The sequence below is a fragment of the Canis lupus genome, chromosome 13, assembly GCF_011100685.1.
Source record: "Canis lupus familiaris isolate Mischka breed German Shepherd chromosome 13, alternate assembly UU_Cfam_GSD_1.0, whole genome shotgun sequence".
Taxonomy (NCBI): Eukaryota; Metazoa; Chordata; class Mammalia; order Carnivora; family Canidae; genus Canis; species Canis lupus.
In genome coordinates this window covers 14898385-14916525 of record NC_049234.1, presented here as the reverse complement: position 1 = coordinate 14916525, position 18141 = coordinate 14898385, and the positions used below count along the sequence as shown (strand labels likewise).

The 18141-nt window shown below is 34.6% G+C and overlaps 1 pseudogene; it reads right to left on the bottom strand.

Annotated features, from left to right (window-relative positions):
- Nucleotides 1-15301: 15301 nt before the first annotated feature.
- On the bottom strand, nt 15302-15779 carry LOC100684001 (annotated as a pseudogene).
- Nucleotides 15780-18141: the final 2362 nt, after the last annotated feature.

Genomic DNA, 18141 nt, shown 5'->3' with positions numbered 1-18141 from the left:
AGCGAATGAAACTTGGAGCCCAAATTGACAATAAACATTTAGGCTCACCATGAAGTGGTAAGGATAATGAAGGGCAAAATGTGCTTATTAATCTGGTAAAGCCACACATGATTTTCGGCTTACTCTGAAGATTTTTTTCTAGCAATGCTAATATGTAGGGTAAGATATTCTTCCAATGAAATTATAGGAAAATTCATTCACTGATATTAACTGACACATACATGCAATAACCTTCCAAGTAATCAAATTAAGCAAATGCTTAGGTTTTTCTATTACAGTGCTTACTAACATACTTCTGAAATGCAACATGTTTAAATAACTTTCATAAACAAAATCCTAATATTAGGCAATATTTACAAGGAATTAAAATGTCTTTTCATTGTCTGTAACATTCACTATTAAGGTTTAACAGACATGAGTTTACAGGGAAGGACATTTTTAAATTCGAATAAAAGGAAAGAGGAAAAAATAAGTGTTTTTCCTGGTTATTATACTTAAAGCTTTTCCTGAGCTGAAGATAAGAGAACACATGAGAACTGTAGATACAGACAGAAGGTAAGTGCTGAGCAGAAGCACTGGAGAAATAAATATATGTTTCAGTAACAGAAATTTGCAGTTCAAATTGAAGTAATGAAATCAAACTGATCTTTGAGTCCAAGAACCAGAAACATCCTACTTGTAAAGATAAAAGTGGATAACACTTTTTTTGATGACAAACAGAAAACTATAATTTGTGTCATTCCATGTACATTATCTACATATGGAAATAATGTTGAGATCAAGCAAGGTAATTTTCTGTCCAATTTTTTCCTAAATAAAACTTTTTAGAATAAATCATAACAACAGTGAAGCATAAATTATTTCTAAAAGCTATAAAATAAAAATGCCTTTAAAAACATTTAAAAAGCACATTTAAAACAGAGCTCTCATTTCTTTTTAAATGAGTTGTCTTTCCTTTTTTTTTTTTTTTTGAGTTGTCTTTCCAATTCTTCATTCTAGTTTAAATCTTATATTGTTATATTGTACTTTCTACTCAGTTATTATATATCTATGCCATTTTCTAGTTTTCTTTCTAGATTTTTGTTCCCTCATTAACTAATACATATTACAGCTTAGCTTAAACATATATTTTAAAACATTTTAATATTATTAATTCATACATGATTAATGTACAAAAGTTTGAAAACAAAAATGAAAAAGTAAAATAAATGTATCTCAACACTACACTCAAAGATAAACATTACTAATATTTTTTCATATAGCTTTTAAATATTTTTCCTTAAAAATGTGTTGTTTTAAAGGAGTGATTATACTGTTAATACTTTAAAAACACTTTATTTGAAATATTTCAAGCTTACACAAGAATGTTAAGAATAAAAACACTATGACAAATACTGGGACACCCCTTTACCCAGATTTAAATGTTGTTAATATATTGTGCCATTCGCTTTGTGTACATATGCTTTAATTCTGTCTTTTGTCATTGAATATATTCTGAATAGTTTAAGTATCAGTAAATATTCTTCTGAAACTGAAATTTTTAATTGCATGTTTAAATTATGGTAAAACTCTATGTAAATGCTTTCAACATATCATCTTACAAAATACCAAAGTAATTATATTTTATGCACATTTATATATATTTATACATGATTCTATTTTATGCATATTCTATAAAGGAAAAAATGGAAGATGAAAGAATATTTAAGGACATCCAGCCAGTCAGAGGAGGAACTAGGATTTAAAATCAGGTGTCCACAGTAGCTACTTGTTGCTCTATAACAAATTACTATAAAATTTAGTGATTAGAAAGTACAGCCTTCCATTATCTTTCAGTTTCTGTGGCTCAGGAATCTAGTAGTGGCTTTGATGGATGATTCTCATTCAGAATATTCCAGGAAACTTCAATTGAGGTGTCAGTCAGGACTGCAGTATCTCAAGGCTCATATGGATGAAACTCTACTTCCAAATTCACACACTGGATATTTGTCAGGTTTCAGAAGATCTGCTCCCAAGTTCACCATTGCAACAGCTGTCTCCTCTTGGAATGAATGATCCAAAAGAAAATGAGAAGGTCCTATAGTAGATACCACTCTCTTTCAGTAACCCAATCTTTGAAGTGGTATCCCATCACTTCTATTCACGAAAAGCAAATCAATCTGACCAGAGAATGTTCACAGGGAGTGGATTAGAGATTCTCATGAACATTAGGTAAGGGTCATTGTGTGCTGTCTTCAAGGCTATAATACCAGGCTTTTCTGACTCCACAGCCCATCACGCTTTTCTACCATAAGAGCTATTACTCCCAGTGAGAATCCATCATATTTTGTGTACTGATTCCAAATGCTGATTATTCAGGTTGCTCCCAACTTTCATTGCTATTATAAACTTTGCTGTGCTAAATAATACCAATCCATTATTATTTCCATAGGGTTAATAAAATAAATTATCTATCATCTATCTATCACCTATTTAACCCATCTTATGTCATTAGGCATTTACTTTTTTTAAAGTATTGACTTTAGAGTAAGAAGATTTGGTTGTGGGATAAACGAAAATCCATTTCATTTCTGAAACAGTGTTTTCACGTACTTAATTCTTGAAGGTCAGGGAATGCTCTTTTGTTCATCTGTGGATCCCTAGATCTTATCATTAGGTCTGGTATTTTTGTGGGCACTCAGTACACTTACTATATCAGAAGGCTCATAAAATGTAAATGAGATATTGAATGAGAAATCATTTGGCAAATTATAAAAAGCTATGAAAGTTTTACATATTATGAAATTTACGTATCTGTTTTGGTTAATTGCCAAAAGAATTATTATTATCATTATTTTAACATTTTGGTTTTAAATCTTGCCTTGACTTGTTTTAGGTTCTCATTTCAGACAGTTCTAGTATTTATTTACTTAGGTAGTTATTTTATTATTTTTTTTCTTTTTTTTAGATAACACTGTCTATTTCTCATGGTCAATTCTGTATTAGGCACAACCACCACAATTTGTTTTAGATTTTCTTTATATATTTCCAACACTTGGTCACATGATAAGTTGATCACCTCTACTTCTCCCACTTAATACTCTGGTATTTTGATAGCTATTTCAACAGCCAAAAATGCCTTTCTCTTTACAAGTTTACTATGAGTCTTTGTTTTAAAGGTTTTCTGAAATCATCATGTCCTAGCAGGTTGTCTTTACTTACTGGACTCCAGGCTCAAAAAACCACCCCTTTTATACTTACTCTAGTTGTTAATCTGTACAAAGGTATTTAGATTGGTACTAATTTATTTCAATGTGTTGTTCTAAAATCCATCAATTCTGATTGCCATTTGTCAAGTATATGCCCAAATAAATTCTTTTTAAAACTTTCCTGTGTTTGAAAAGCTATTTTATAACACAAGGCAATGTCAACATTCTGAATAAATGAGATGTTTATGATATAGTCATGTGCTATAATTTAAATCAGTTATTTCATTGAAAAACGAAGTATTGACTTTCAGGTATTTTTTCCAATACAACAAATATTTGTTGAGTTTCCATCATGTACCAGGCACCGTCCTTGTTTTTAGGACTATAATTATAGTGAACACACAAAGGTCATGTTCTCATAAAGCAACACTCTAATTTTTGGAGGTGGATGCTAAACAAATAAACTTATAATATTTATTTGGTAATAACTACTACCAATAAAAATTAAGGTACATTTCTAATAGCTATGATAAGACCTGCATATGTAGGAACAAAAATATATGTTTTCCATTCAAAATCTTTCAACCTTGCAAATTTTTAGATTTGCAAATGTACATGGGTCACTTTATAATGTATTCAACTCTCAAAAGATTAATTCTTAGATATTGTATTTATGCCACACTAACAAATAAAAGGGAGAGAAAACAATAAACATGGATTTCTAGCATAAGTCAGAAATCCTAGGAGCTTAGGTCCACCAATCAAAATTGTTAAGCATGCTATATGACACTGATAGTTCCTTGTGTGAAATAATATTCTTTTTACATATTCAATTTGCCAATGATCCAAATAGTTGTTCAGATTAAAATAACGACTGGACCATGTTATTTCTGGCATTTACCCAGTGCCCTAAAATGACAAAAGAGTAATTTCTCTTTCCTTTTCCATCAGGTTATGCCAATTAAAACATATATATACATATATACGTATACATATATAAGTATACATATACGTATGTATATATGTATATGTATACGTATATATGGATTTTATACCTAATTGAAAACCATTTTAGTAAACATTGAGCACTATCAAATTAGTGTTTTTGTTTTGTTTTTTATTAAATGCAGTATGGATAAAAAAATAAATGCAGTATGGATAAAACAGCAAGCAGTAGCTATCAGACTGCTTTGGACAACTGCATGATGAATATTATTTGGACAAGAAACTTTTTTCTGTTCTACTGGATGTTTCATTTTTAAAACATACAATGTTTCCTTCATGGATTTACTGCTTGTCAAAATATTTGTTTGAATGATGTAGATACCAGGGATGTGTTCTCTGATTTGAGGTGGTAAGAATTAATGATTTCATGGTAAAAGGTAAGCATTTTGATACTTTAGTTTTTATTTTGTATTTTCATTAAACTTTTTATTAAAGGCATGCTATTATTTATAAACTATGAATTTGGCAAATAAGACATCTAGCATCCTGTCTAGTGGTAAAAGCAAATCTTTATTTATTTTAATTCATTATCAGCTGTAAAAGGAAAAGAAGTCACAAGTCGATATTAAATTAAACATAAAAGCAGAGACCCAAAGGCTAATAAGTGACAAGAGATGCTACTTTTCAATGTTATATTTGGAATGAATCAATAAAAATTACAGTCAGGCCGGCATGTTAGTTTGAACTTGAGACAAATTAAATGTTTTTTTTCCAAGTAAACAAATCATTATAACTCTTGGTTTGTGAAGTTATGGTAGGTATTTTATGTTTCATAATATCATAGCTACTGACTAAAATCCAATAAAATTTTATTTGTAGAGGACCTTGAGGCCACTTGCATTTTTTCCAGTAAACCTTAATAAAAAGAAATTTCTGTTATTTATGTTTACACACATAAAGAATTTAAGAGCGATGCTCAGACATCTGGTGAAGTAAAAACAGTTTCATAACCAAGGTGAACTAGGGTGAATGCCCCATTAATGAGGTTAGAATTTGTTATCTTAAAGATTAATATTCACTGAAAAAAATAATTTGTTCAATTAGAAGTCTGCACCCAGAAAGCTACTGTACAGTGGGAAGAGAAATTTATGTTCAAATGGCTTGCTTTAAGTCTATCTCTGCTATCATTGAGCTTTAGTCAAGTCACTAATTATAGTTTTCTTATTAATAAAATATGATTTTGTGACAATTCAATAAATTAAATTATGGGAAACTTTGAAAAATATGTCTATATGCAATTGTAAATGTTTAATGTATATACTGACTTTTAAATTATTTTATATTAATAATAAATATGTCAGAAATAAAATCATAAGCTTTATACCAAAATTGGATTATTTAATAAAGAATATATTTCTACAGTTTCTGAGTCTGGAGATAATGAAGGTAGCGAGAATCTCTACCCTTGTATCTTCTGAAAGAAAGAAGGAAAGAGATAGCAGTAGAGAGAGAAGGAGACTGAGAGAAAGGGAGTGTAATCCAGGAGACAAACACACATGGCTTACCTTTTAAAAATAACTAGAGGCAGGGGTGCCTAGTGGCTCAGTTGGTTAAATGTCTGACTCCTGATTTCACTCAAGTCATGATCTCAGAATCATGAGATTAAGATCAGAGTTGGGCTATGCAGCTGAGCATAGCTCAAACTCTTAAACTCAACAATAAGAAAACATGCAATCTCACATAGTGGATGGAGACTGCTTGAAATTCTCTCTCTCTCCCTCTGCCCCTCCTTTATTTCTCTCTCTCTTTCTCTCATAAATAAATAAATAAATAAATAATCTGTCTTAAACAAATAGCTAGAGGCAGATATTATTACAAACACCAAACTCCAACAGAACTCTTCCCCAGATGCCTACATGTCAGGGGAGAGGCAACTTAGGAGAACATGAGAAAAGAGAAGAGGAATGTGGAGAACATAGATGAAACACAGGCAAAAAGAAAGAAAGCCCAACCCAACATTTACTGTTCTTCAGACCTTAATTCTGGGAATTGATGCTTCACAACATTCACTATAAATAAGAAGCTTGAAGGTATACGGGAAAAAGGTGGGAACCACAGAGAAGCACTGCCACAGGGAAGGTCAGTCACATAGAGAAGTGGTGGTACCCTATGTGCAGTGACAGTGAAGAAAGTAAGAGGGGAGAATTAAAATTCTTACAGGAATGAAAGAAACAACATACCCCTCACCACTCAACCAATCCACAAAATTATTCTTCACTGTACTGACTGAAGAATGTGTACTTGAACTAGAACCAGTGTTAATGAACATCTAGAAATAGAAAAAAGACAACCAACTCATACAAATCTATTTTTAAAAAATTCAGATTAAAGCATTTCAGCTGGTGAAACCACCTCATGAAGAAAACAACCAAGTGTCAAAACTGTCACGCAACACCCAAAAGGGAATTAAACATCCTCGAACAAGCATTTGGAGATGTTGTGAAAAGAGGATCAGCAATTTAAGATCGTAATGCAAATGGACAAAAAATAATCAGGAAGAATTAAAATTACATCCAATCAGATGGTGGAAAGTACAGTAATCAAAACAGTGTGGTATTATTGAAAGAACAGACAATAGATAAATTGAACAGACAGCTTAGATATAGACCCACAGAAATATAGTCAATTTATCTTTGACAAAGGAGCAAAGGCAATGCAAAGTGGAACAAAAGATGATCTTTTTTAAAAATTATGCTAGAAGAACTAGAAATCCAAAGGCAAAAGACACAGACTTTACATCTTTAACAAAAATTAACACAAAATGGATCACAGACCTAAATATAAGATGTAAAGCCATAAAATTCCTAGAAGATATCATAGGAGGAAATCTAGATGACCTTGGGTACGGCAGTTACATTTAGTATAACATCAAAGGCAGGATGCATGAAGGAGGGAATTGATAAGGTTAGATTCATTACAAGTAAGAACTCCTGCTCTGTGAAACACCATGTCAAGAGAATGAGAAGACAAGCCACTGACTGGGAGATAATACTTCCAAAAAGCAGCTCTGATAAAAGACTGTTATCCAAAATATACAAAAAACTCTTAAACTCAACAATAAGAAAACATGCAATCCAATTTAAAAATGGTCCAAAGACCTTAACAGAAATTTCACCAAAGAAGAAATACAAATGACAAATAAGCACATGTGAAGACATGCTTTACATCATATGTCTTCAGGGAAATGCAACTTAAAATAACGAGATACCATTATATACCTACTAGAATACCCAAAACCTGGAACCCTAATTAAATAAAATATTGAGGATGTGGAACAAGAGGAGCTCGCATTCATTGCTGATGGAAAAGCAAACTGCTACAGACACTTTGGAAGACGGTTTGGTGGTTTCTTACAAAATTCAACATATTCTTACCATATCAGTCAAGCTCCTTGGCATTTTCTCAAAAGAGTTAAAAATATGACCACACAGAAACCAGCCCATGAATGTTTATAGCAGCTTCATTTATAATTGCCAAAACTTGGAAGCAACCAAGAATTCTTTCAGTAGGTGAATGGATAAATAAACTGTGCTGTGTCCAAATAATGGAATACTCTTCTACGCTAAAAGGAAATGAGCTATAAAACCATAAAAAGACTTGGAGGAACCTTAAATACATATTACTAAGTGAAAGAAGCCACCCTGGATAGACTAAAATACTACATATTGTATGATTCCAACTATATGACGTTCTGGAAAAGGCAAAGGTGTGGAGAAAGTAAAAAGATTAATGGTTGGGCAAAATGGGTAAAGAAAAGTGGGAAATATAGGCTAGCAGTTATAAAAAGAATAAGTCAGGCAATAAAAGGCACAACATAAGAAATATAGTCAATGATATTATAATAACAATGTATCAGGATAGAAGGTGCACACATGTGGTGAGCCTAGCATAATTGTATAAACTTGTCCAATCACTATGTTGTCCACTTGAAACTAATTTAATATTGTGTGTCAAAAACAAAACAAAACAAAATATTGTGTGTCAATTGTATTTAAACTAAATATATATATATATATTTTTTTCAGTGGTTGCCAGGGGTTGGGGCAGAGAGAAGGGGTTCTTAGGGTAGTTGAAATACTCTGTATGATACTCTAATGATGATACATGGCATTATGCGTTTGACCAGGCCCAGGGAATGCACACCAACAGGAGTGAACTATAATGCAAAGTATGGTTTTTGGATGAATTTAATGTGTCAGTGTAGGTGACTCAATTTTAACAAATGTACCACTCTACTGAAAAATGTGACTGTTGGAGGAGTCTATGCATGTGTGGGGGCAGGGAGGATATGAAAACTTTCAGGAACTTCCCCTCAATTTTGCAGTGAATCTACAACTGCTTAAAAAAGTAGTCTTAAAAATTGTATATATTTAAATTGTATAATTTGGTGATGTGATGTAGATACACTTTGTGAAATAGTCACTACAATCAACCTAATTAACATACCTCTCACCTCAGATAGTTACCATCTTCCCTTCCCTCTCTTTCCCTCCCCTCCCCTCCTTTGTCTTCCCTTCCCCTCTTCTTCCCTCCCTTCTCTTTGCTTTTTTTTTGTGTGTGTGTGTGTGTGTGTGTAGTACGGGGTGAGAACACTTAAGATCTACCTTCCTAGCAAATTTCAGATACACAATGAAGTAGTATTAACCAAGGTCACATTGTTGCATATTAAGTCTCTGGAACTTACTCATCTTGCATAACAGAAATCTTGTTTCCCTTTGACCCACATACCCTCATTTCCCCTTCCTTTCAGCTGGTGGCAGCCATTATACTCTCTGCTTCAATATAGGTGAGATCATGCCGTATTTGTCTTTCTGCATCTGACTTATTTCACTTAGCACAACCTCCTCCAGGTTCAACCACATTGTCACACATGGCACAATTTCCTTATTTTTAAGGCTGAACACATTCCATTGTATGTATATGTCACATTTGCTTTATCCATTCATCTGCTGATGGACACTGGAGTTATTCCTATATCTTGGCTACTGTGAACAATGCTGAAATAAACACAGAAGTGCAAGTATCTCTTCAAGATTCTGCTTTCATTTCCTTTGAATATATCCCCATTAAGGGGATGCTGGATCATAACGCAATTCTATTTTTAATGTTTTGAGGAACTTATATATTATTTTCCACAGTGGATCAACTACTTTTTTTTTTCCTCACCCAGAAATGTTTTTGTCTTCTTCACCCTCCTCGCCTACTGCTTTCTGGACTCCAGATACATGTACTTTAAACCACTAGATAAGGATCCCTGGGTGGCGCAGCGGTTTAGCGCCTGCCTTTGGCCCAGGGCGCGATCCTGGAGGCCCGGGATCGAATCCCACGTCGGGCTTCCGGTGCATGGAGCCTGCTTCTTTCTGTCTGTGTCTCTGCCTCTCTCTCTCTCTCTCTCTCTGTGACTATCATAAATAAATAAAAATTAAAAAAAAATAAAAATAAAAAAAATAAACCACTAGATACTATTTGTAAGTCACTGTGACTCAATTTTTTGTTCAGCATTTTTTCTGTTTCTTTTCAGTTAGTTTCTACCAAAATGCTCATTGATTATTATCCTACAGTGATTGGATTTCTATAATTCCATACAGTCAGTTTTACCTTTTAGATATTGTATTTTTCTTTTCTTTTTGTTTAAGATTTTATTTATTTATTCATGACAGACACAGAGAGAAAGAGAGAGGCAGAGACACAGGCAGAAGGAGAAGCAGGCTCCATGCAGGGAGCCTGACTTGGGACTCGATCCCAGGTCTCCAGGATCATATCCCAGGCTGAAGGCAGCGCCAAACCGCTGGGCCATCGGGGCTGCCCTAGATATTGTATTTCTCATCTCTAGAAGTTCTTTTAGGGTTAATTTATAATTCCATTGCTCTGCATATTTTGTTCATATGTACTTTTTCCTTAAATAGCAGCCCATTGTTTTAAGAGTTACTTTAATCTCTAGCTATTATTTCAGTCCTCTGTGTGTGTGTGTGTTGACTAATTTTTCTCCTGGGTGTTCATTACGTTTTCTTGCTTCTTTGATCTTGGAAATTTTGAATTTTATATTTTTGTGTGTCTGGATTTTGTTATCTTTCTTAAAAGAGAACTGGAGCTTGTGTTGGCAGGCAGCTAAGTTACTTTGGTTTAATTTTATCTCTTGGAGGCTGGTTTTTAAGCTATATAATATTATGTGTAGAGTAGCCTTCACTGTAGGAGGAGTTAGCCTAAACACTAAGGTAAGGCTTTTGGTTGCTATGGTCTCTAAGAGTCCCAAGGGATCTTTGACAACTGTACTCTCTGGTTGATTGAAATTTAAACAGTTCCCAGAACTGTGGTTGCTCCGGAAATCATTTAGTTCCCAGTTCTCCATCACTCCTGCTCCGAGTGTGGTTTTCTCCCTATGCTTTTAGTATACAATATACTTTTGTGTATTCAGCAAAGACTTGAAAGGACTCCTGAGACTTTTTATTGAATACTCCATCTTTTCCATATCCCACCATGCAATTCCCAGATGCCTCAGTTACTTGATTCATTAAAATTATTATGCCTTATTTGGTTCTCCCCTTTCTGCTTACACAGCCCAGAAACTGAATACAGAGAGAAAGCTAGAGCAATTGAATAGTTCATCTTATTTGCTTCCTTTTTTGTTTTTGTTTTTTGTTTGTTTGCTTGTTTCTGCTACAGGGGACTTCTACTCCCTGATACATCATCATGCCCAGGATCAAAATTTCATTTATCTCTCTATGCATCTATTATCCATCCATTATCTATCATCATCATCATCTGATATTTATCAATTTTATACACAATTATTTCTCTTACATGTTCATCAGAATTCATTAAACATTCTCTCTCTTCTTTTCCTTCTGCTAGGTAAACTGAAGAAATATAGATCCTCAGTATAATCATCTGACCTTTTCCTTATCTGAGCTTTTTTCTTTGCTACTTAATTTAAGGTATTTATTTTAAGAATGTTTTTAGTTTTATTTTTGTGCTTTTTAAAAACTAGTTGCTCTCCGTTATGGTTTCCCTCTCATTTTTTTTTGATTTAGCACTCTGCATGCTGACTTTTTGTTACTAAAGTGTTTATGATATAATATGCTTATAATATTTCTACTGGTAAATCTTTTTTGTAAGAGAGATTTGAGGATATAATTGAGTCTGCAGTTCATATTAACAATCACTATGTTAGTGTAGTCAAGCTTGAAAGCTTTGACATTTAACATTATTTTGATAAGAAAGTCATTTTTTTCTGATGCTTATACAGATGAAATAAAAATTACCATCTTCTTATAGTTTTCCTACCAATGCATAATAGTTAAATTATATTAAGGAAAGATAAAAATAAATTAAGAAGGTTTTTTTTTCCTTCAGTAAAACATTTGATTGCATGATTTGATTGATAAAATGAGAATAAATTGCTTTCTTTTGTACTCTTCAGAAATTGGTAATCATTAGATGATTAGCTGACAGCTTTACATTTGAAGTGTGCTGATTAGCTTGTTTTACCTTAATAACCCTATGATAGTGACCACCTTATCTTGCCCTTTAATTTTAAAATTAATGAAGTAATCTTTTATCGTAGTCTTTTCCACTGTTCTGCCCAATTACTTTAGTGCTGAATGGTACTTTGCATTTTTGCTGGTCCATTAGCCTCATATCATGCTCTTTCTCAACTTCCATATTCAAATATAGGATAATTAAATGCTGTCTTTTAGCATCTTATAACCTTGACACATAAATTCTCTTTTCCTCAGTGGTTCAAATTAGTGGATAAATGGCAAGCTACTTGAAATTGTAATGAGACATTACTATTTATAAAATGTTAATGTACATTAAATGCTAAATAAGAATCAATAGTATGTGGCTATTATCCATGTAACTGAAGGATATGGGATATGAAGTGAATATTAAACTTTTAAATTAGCACATATACATATATACACATATGTACTTAAGATAAATGCTTTAGAAACAAAAACTTTGTTAGTTTTTTTGTTGTTCCCAAAACCTTGTGATTTTATATATATATATATATATATATATATATATATATATATATATATATATATATATTACATAGGGCACATGGCAAGGAGAATCTTATTAATGTTAGAAGAGTGGGTCAGTATAAGTGTTTCTGAAGAAGTGGGATATGCATTATAATTTGAACTGTGAATAGAACTTAATCAAGGTAAAATATTTAAGGAAGGAAAAAAAGAGTATCTGTAGAGATCTTGAGAGGAATGCCTGGGTGGCTCAGTGGTTGAGCGTCTGCCTTTGGTTCAGGGCGTGATCCTGGAGTTCCGGGATTGAGTCCTTCATCAGGCTCCTGCGGGGAGTCTGCTTCTCCCTCTGCCAATGTCTCTGCCTTCTCTCTGTGTCTCTCATGAATAAATAAATAAAATCTTTTTAAAAAGAAAAAAAAAGAGATCTTGAGAGGAGAGGTACATTTAAAAACATGAGAGACAGCCAGTGTAGCTTGGATAGAGATTATGCAAGATGATGTTGGAGAAGACTTCTAGGGGGTTTTATAAATACAGAATGACAAAATAAAGGGAATGTGAAATTTTTGTGTATTTATTTAATCATTCATTTAACATCTGCAGGACAGTTACTATGTTTTGTATTGTGGCAGTAATAAATAAATAAAGCATGGTCCATTACTTCAAAGAAATCATGAACCTAGTTGAAAAGGCACAAACAGCATGGATATGAGCAAGAAAGTCAGTCTAAAGGACAAGTATTATATCAGCCTCATTGGTAAAGATCTTTATATACCATTTCCGATGTAAGCACAAATTTGATTGAAGTATATTCAGAGATGCAACTTCTAGAATGGTGGAGTAAGGATCTCTCAAAATCTGCTCCCTATAAAAATAATCAACCTTGCACGTATCATCAAATTCACCTTTTTCTGAAATCTTAAAATTAATGGAAAGCTTCAAGAAATGCAATGAGTATTTATTTTTAAAAAGAAAGAAAAAGCAAAATCTCTGCAAGAACAAGTCTTTTACCTTGCCCTGGCCATATCTTCCCCCACCCCCAGCTCTGTGGTAACCTTGAAAGCCAACATTCTCTGCAACCACAGAAACTAGGAAAACCAGGAACCTGGTAGCCATTGGAGGAGGCAGGACAGATATATTTGGGGGTCACCGAAAGCATCATCCCAGAGAATTATCACTATTTGAATTGTCTGAAAATTTTCTGGAACCTCAATTGTTCGGGTTTGTTTCTATTAAGCCTGATTGAGAACTTTCTCTGTATGAATAGCCTTACCTACAGAGCATTTGTAAAAAATAATCAGCAGCAACTGTTTAAGATCCCAGCTGCCTGAGGTGGCATTATCAACTGGAGTTAACAAAGGCTAAAAAAAGAAATTCCAAGAGGAAAAAAATTGAGGAATCAAATGGTCATAGAGACCTTTGAAAACTCTTACATATATCTGGAAACCTAGAAGGACATGAACATACCTATGAAAGATCTAAAAAGTCCCTAACTCTTACCTCTGGCTGATTTTGAGGCTCTGTACAAGCAGAAGATGATGCCTAAGGCAGCCTGTAGAATGTTAAAGTTTAAATGAACAAACACTCTGTGCCTTTCAGCAAAGGTTGGGAGACTTATGAGTTCAAAGAATATAAGAATATATCAGTGAACTTATTCGATGACCAAGATAATCAAGCATGGAATCCAGTGCCCAATAGGACAGAGAATTTAGACTTTGCAGAATTAGTTCAGGAAAGTCACTAACAAGCCAACAAACAGCAGCAACAACAAATCCTGATGGGTGGGAAGGACTCTGGTTTCTAGAGCTGCCAATATATATTATTTAAAACTTGAACATAGGTCAATTGAGATGGTCTTCAACCGAGGATCCAAAAGAAGAAAAAAAAGGATATATACATGAAGCTTTACAGACTTGCAGGACACTATCAAGCATAAAAATATGTATACAGGGACAAGAAGAAGAAGAAGAAGAAGAAGAAGAAGAAGAAGAAGAAGAAGAAGAAGAAGAGAAGAAGAAGAGGAGGAGGGAGAATGAGGAGGAGGGAGAATGAGGAGGAGGGAGAATGAGGAGGAGGAGGGAGAGGAGAGGGAGGAGGGAGAAGAAGGGGAAGAGGGGGAGGAGAGGGGAGAAGGAGGAAGAAGAAGGGGAAGGAGAGAAACAGGAGCAATATTTGAAGACATGATGGCCAAAGTTTGCTAGATTTGATGAAAAATATTAGTCTGCATATTCATGAAGCTTAAAAAACTCCAAGCAGGAAAGCTCAAAGAAATTCACACCAACACATAGTCAAATTATCTAAAGCCAAAGACAGAAGGAGAATTTTGCAACCAAAAAGAAAGAAGCAATTCACAAAATCTGTGTAACTTTTTCCATTTTCAATGAGAGATTTTATATGTTTCTCTAAAAATATGTCAAGTGGTATAAAGTTCCTTGAAATTCTCATTAAAGTACTAGACACAAAGGATTTGAAGACTAATAATTTAGGATACAAGCAAGTCATGATTAATTCTGCTTGAGTGGGAAAAGAAAACAACTGTGTGAAGGATATTTTTAATCATTATTAATTGAAAAGTAATATATGAATACAGTAAAATAATATATGAAATGTTTCCATCTTACCTCAGATTCAAGTACTGTTAATGCTTTCTTTAGTATTCTACATAAAAAAAATGTAGATACGTACTTAAAAAAAAAATTTACATGGGGCACCTGAGAGGTTCAATCAATTAAATGTCTGCCTTCAGCTCAGGTCATGGTCTCAGGGGCCTGGGATTGAGGCTTGTTTCTTGCTCCACTGGTCGGGGGTGGGGGGTAGGGGTGGTCTGCTTCTCCCTTTCCCTCTGTTCCTTCTCCCCTCTTGCTTCTGCTCTCTTTCTCTCAAATTAAACGATTAAATAAATATTAGCATAATTTACATTTTTTGTTGTTTTTTGTTTCATAATCATAAACAACTCTGCAATCCAGTTAAACTTGGAGGAAAGCAAGGAAAATATGGAAATCATAGAACTGCAGCCAGAGCATAAGATTACAGGCTATTTTCAGCAGATGGAGGTAGAGTGGTGCTCTCCTGAGCTACAGAAGGAATGGTCTGGTAGTTAAGATAAAACACAAGTCAAATTTATTAGATTTTTCCACAGTCAGCAATGGTGATCTACTTGCTGGTCTTGCCATTTTTGGACCCAAAGTGCTCCATGGCTTCCACAATATTCATACTCTCTTTCACCTTGCCAAAGACCACATGTTTGCCACCCAACCACTCAGGCTTGGCGGTGCAGATGAAAAAATGGGAACCATTTGTGTTAGGTCCAGGATTTGCCATGGACAATATGCCAGGATCCATATGCTTCAGGATGAAATTCTCATCATCAAATTTCTCTCCACAGATGGACTTGCTGCAGTGCCATTATGGATTGTGAAGTCACCACTCTGGCACATAAATCCTGGAATAATCCTGTGAAAGCAGGAACCTTTGTAACCAATCCCTTCTCCCCAGTGCACAAAACCCAAACATTTTCTGTTGTCTGAGGAACATTGTCTGCAAATAGCTCAAAGGAGATGCGGCTCAAGGGCTTTCCATCTATCAGGATGTGGAGGAACATGGTGGGGGGTGACCATGGCTGGGCAGGTATCTGCAAGCCATAATTTGCTCTAAAAAAAAAAAAAAAAAGATTTCATTTATTATTCATGCGAGACACAGAAAGAGAGAGAGAGAGAGAGAGAGTCAGAGACACAGGCAGAGGGAGAAGCAGGCTCTATGCGGGGAGCCTGATGTGGGACTCGATCCTGGGACTCCAGGATCATGCCCTGGGCTGAAGGCAGGCGCTAAACCGATGAGCCACCTGGGCTGCCCCCATAATTTGCTTTTTATGACATAATCTGCTTATCTCCCTTATCATTACTTACATACGTTCCTGCCTCTAATTCTTTACAACTCCATAATGTTTTATCGTAATATGCCAAACTACTTAGATCGTTTTCAGTATTTGACTATGAAAATTAGATTTAAGATTAACCTTCAAGGTAGTAGTTTTCTAGATGGCCTTCATGTAAAAGGCATCAAAGACAGAAGAAACAATCATGTGTGAGACAGGAAAATGTGAAACAATGAAGTGCATTGCAAAGAGTGAATGTAGAATGCTGCACCTGACTCCCCACACGTTGGACGTGGTAGTACAACATGAGGATGTGCTGAGAGGCAGCCCTTCTGGTTAAACTGTATGTGTTACTTTCCTCTTAAAGATATACACAAGAGCCAACAAATCAGGTGACAAGCAAGCCAAATTCCTCCCATCTTTCTAAAACATAGGTTCTGTAAACAAAACATTTTAATAAGCTTATTTTGGGTACTTATAAAGTCTGCAAAAGTTTGTGCAAATAAAAAAATAGTATCCTCTAGAAATCATGCAAATTGAAAGCAACTTTGTACCAGCATTGATACATTTTAAGTAATCACAAATTAATGAATGTGGTCCTTGTTATAAGACTACAACAGATTATTGTCTAAAATATTTTGTAATTGTACAGGTAATGTTAAAACTACTTATCTTAGAAATAAACTGAGTATCAAAAAGAGGAAACCAAAATTTTATTGGAACTCTAGGGGCATGGAATTACTCACCAAAATAGAATCAAAAATTTTTAGAACAACAAATACATATAAATTAAGAACTGTTAGAACTGTGTAATATACACCATTGAATGCTAGATTTTGTGGCTAGAATTATATACATGTAATTGAGCTACATCAAGCACTTCGAGAAGTCACTGAAAATGCTCCCTTCCTCAGATGTTAGATACAAACACAACAGTAGCAGCATTGCCAGACAACATCATGGCAGGAACCTTATTTTAAAATCTTCATACTACACAAATATCTTGTTAAAATATGTATTAGAGCAGCTTCTACAAGCCCATCTGTATAGTAATGCAGGATTGGAGAATTTCTTCTTTGCCTACACAAACTGAAGTGATTGGCAGGATGCTTCTCCCTGCCCTCACACAACACTCCAGTCCTTGTAGTTCCCAGGGGACCATAGCATCATGAAATTTTAAACCATAGGAATATGAATCCTAAAACCCTCATATGATAGATAAAGAAATGATTCTTAAGAAGATTAGGCTACTCACCTAAGGGTCATACAACGAGTTGACATCAAATTTGAGGCTACGATCCAAGACCCATCCACAATTGAGACCTCTGGAAAACAGTAATTCTGTTACTTTTATTAAAAATTACATAAACCACATGGATTTCCCAATACATCTAAAATGTGGATAAATATTATACTTGTATACTCCGAATACATCAGTATTTAATCTTAGGCACTGGATGCTTTAAGCTGCATAGATAGTAGCTTCTTCGAGCAGTAGATACATAAATAAATAGCCTAGAAGGAATCCTCTACCTGCTTTTCAGAAAGTGAGTATTTATGTATTTTAAGGGAAGGGAGGGCAGGAATTAACTCAACTGTATGTGGTACTAGGATTGTTCAAATAATGAAAAACCAGTTTGTGAGTCACAGCTCTAAACTCCTGAGTAATCTGCCCCCAGAGTGTATGGGGGGCAGGGGAACTAGAACATCACACAATAAACAAGTGGTCTCTTTAGATTAATGTACTCAAAGGAAATGAGTATAAACAGGGACCACTCTCTAAAGCAATGAGGGATGAGGAGTTCTGCATGTGTGGCTGGAGGGAAGTAGGTAAGGGTCATAGTAACAGGGAAGAGGCAGTGTGTACTGGTGTTCTCAAAATACTAAGGTATTGAAGACTCAGAACTACAGGGATGTTGCAGACACAGTAAGAAGACATTTTACAAAGCATGGAGCAGGAGATCCCTACCTGTAAGGGATGGAGAAGGCCAGTACCTCTCTGGTGCATCTTTCCTCGCAGAAGAACGTCATGGATGGATAGCTGCATATGTCTGGGAAAGAGGAGAGAGCAGGAGGGACATAGTAGATT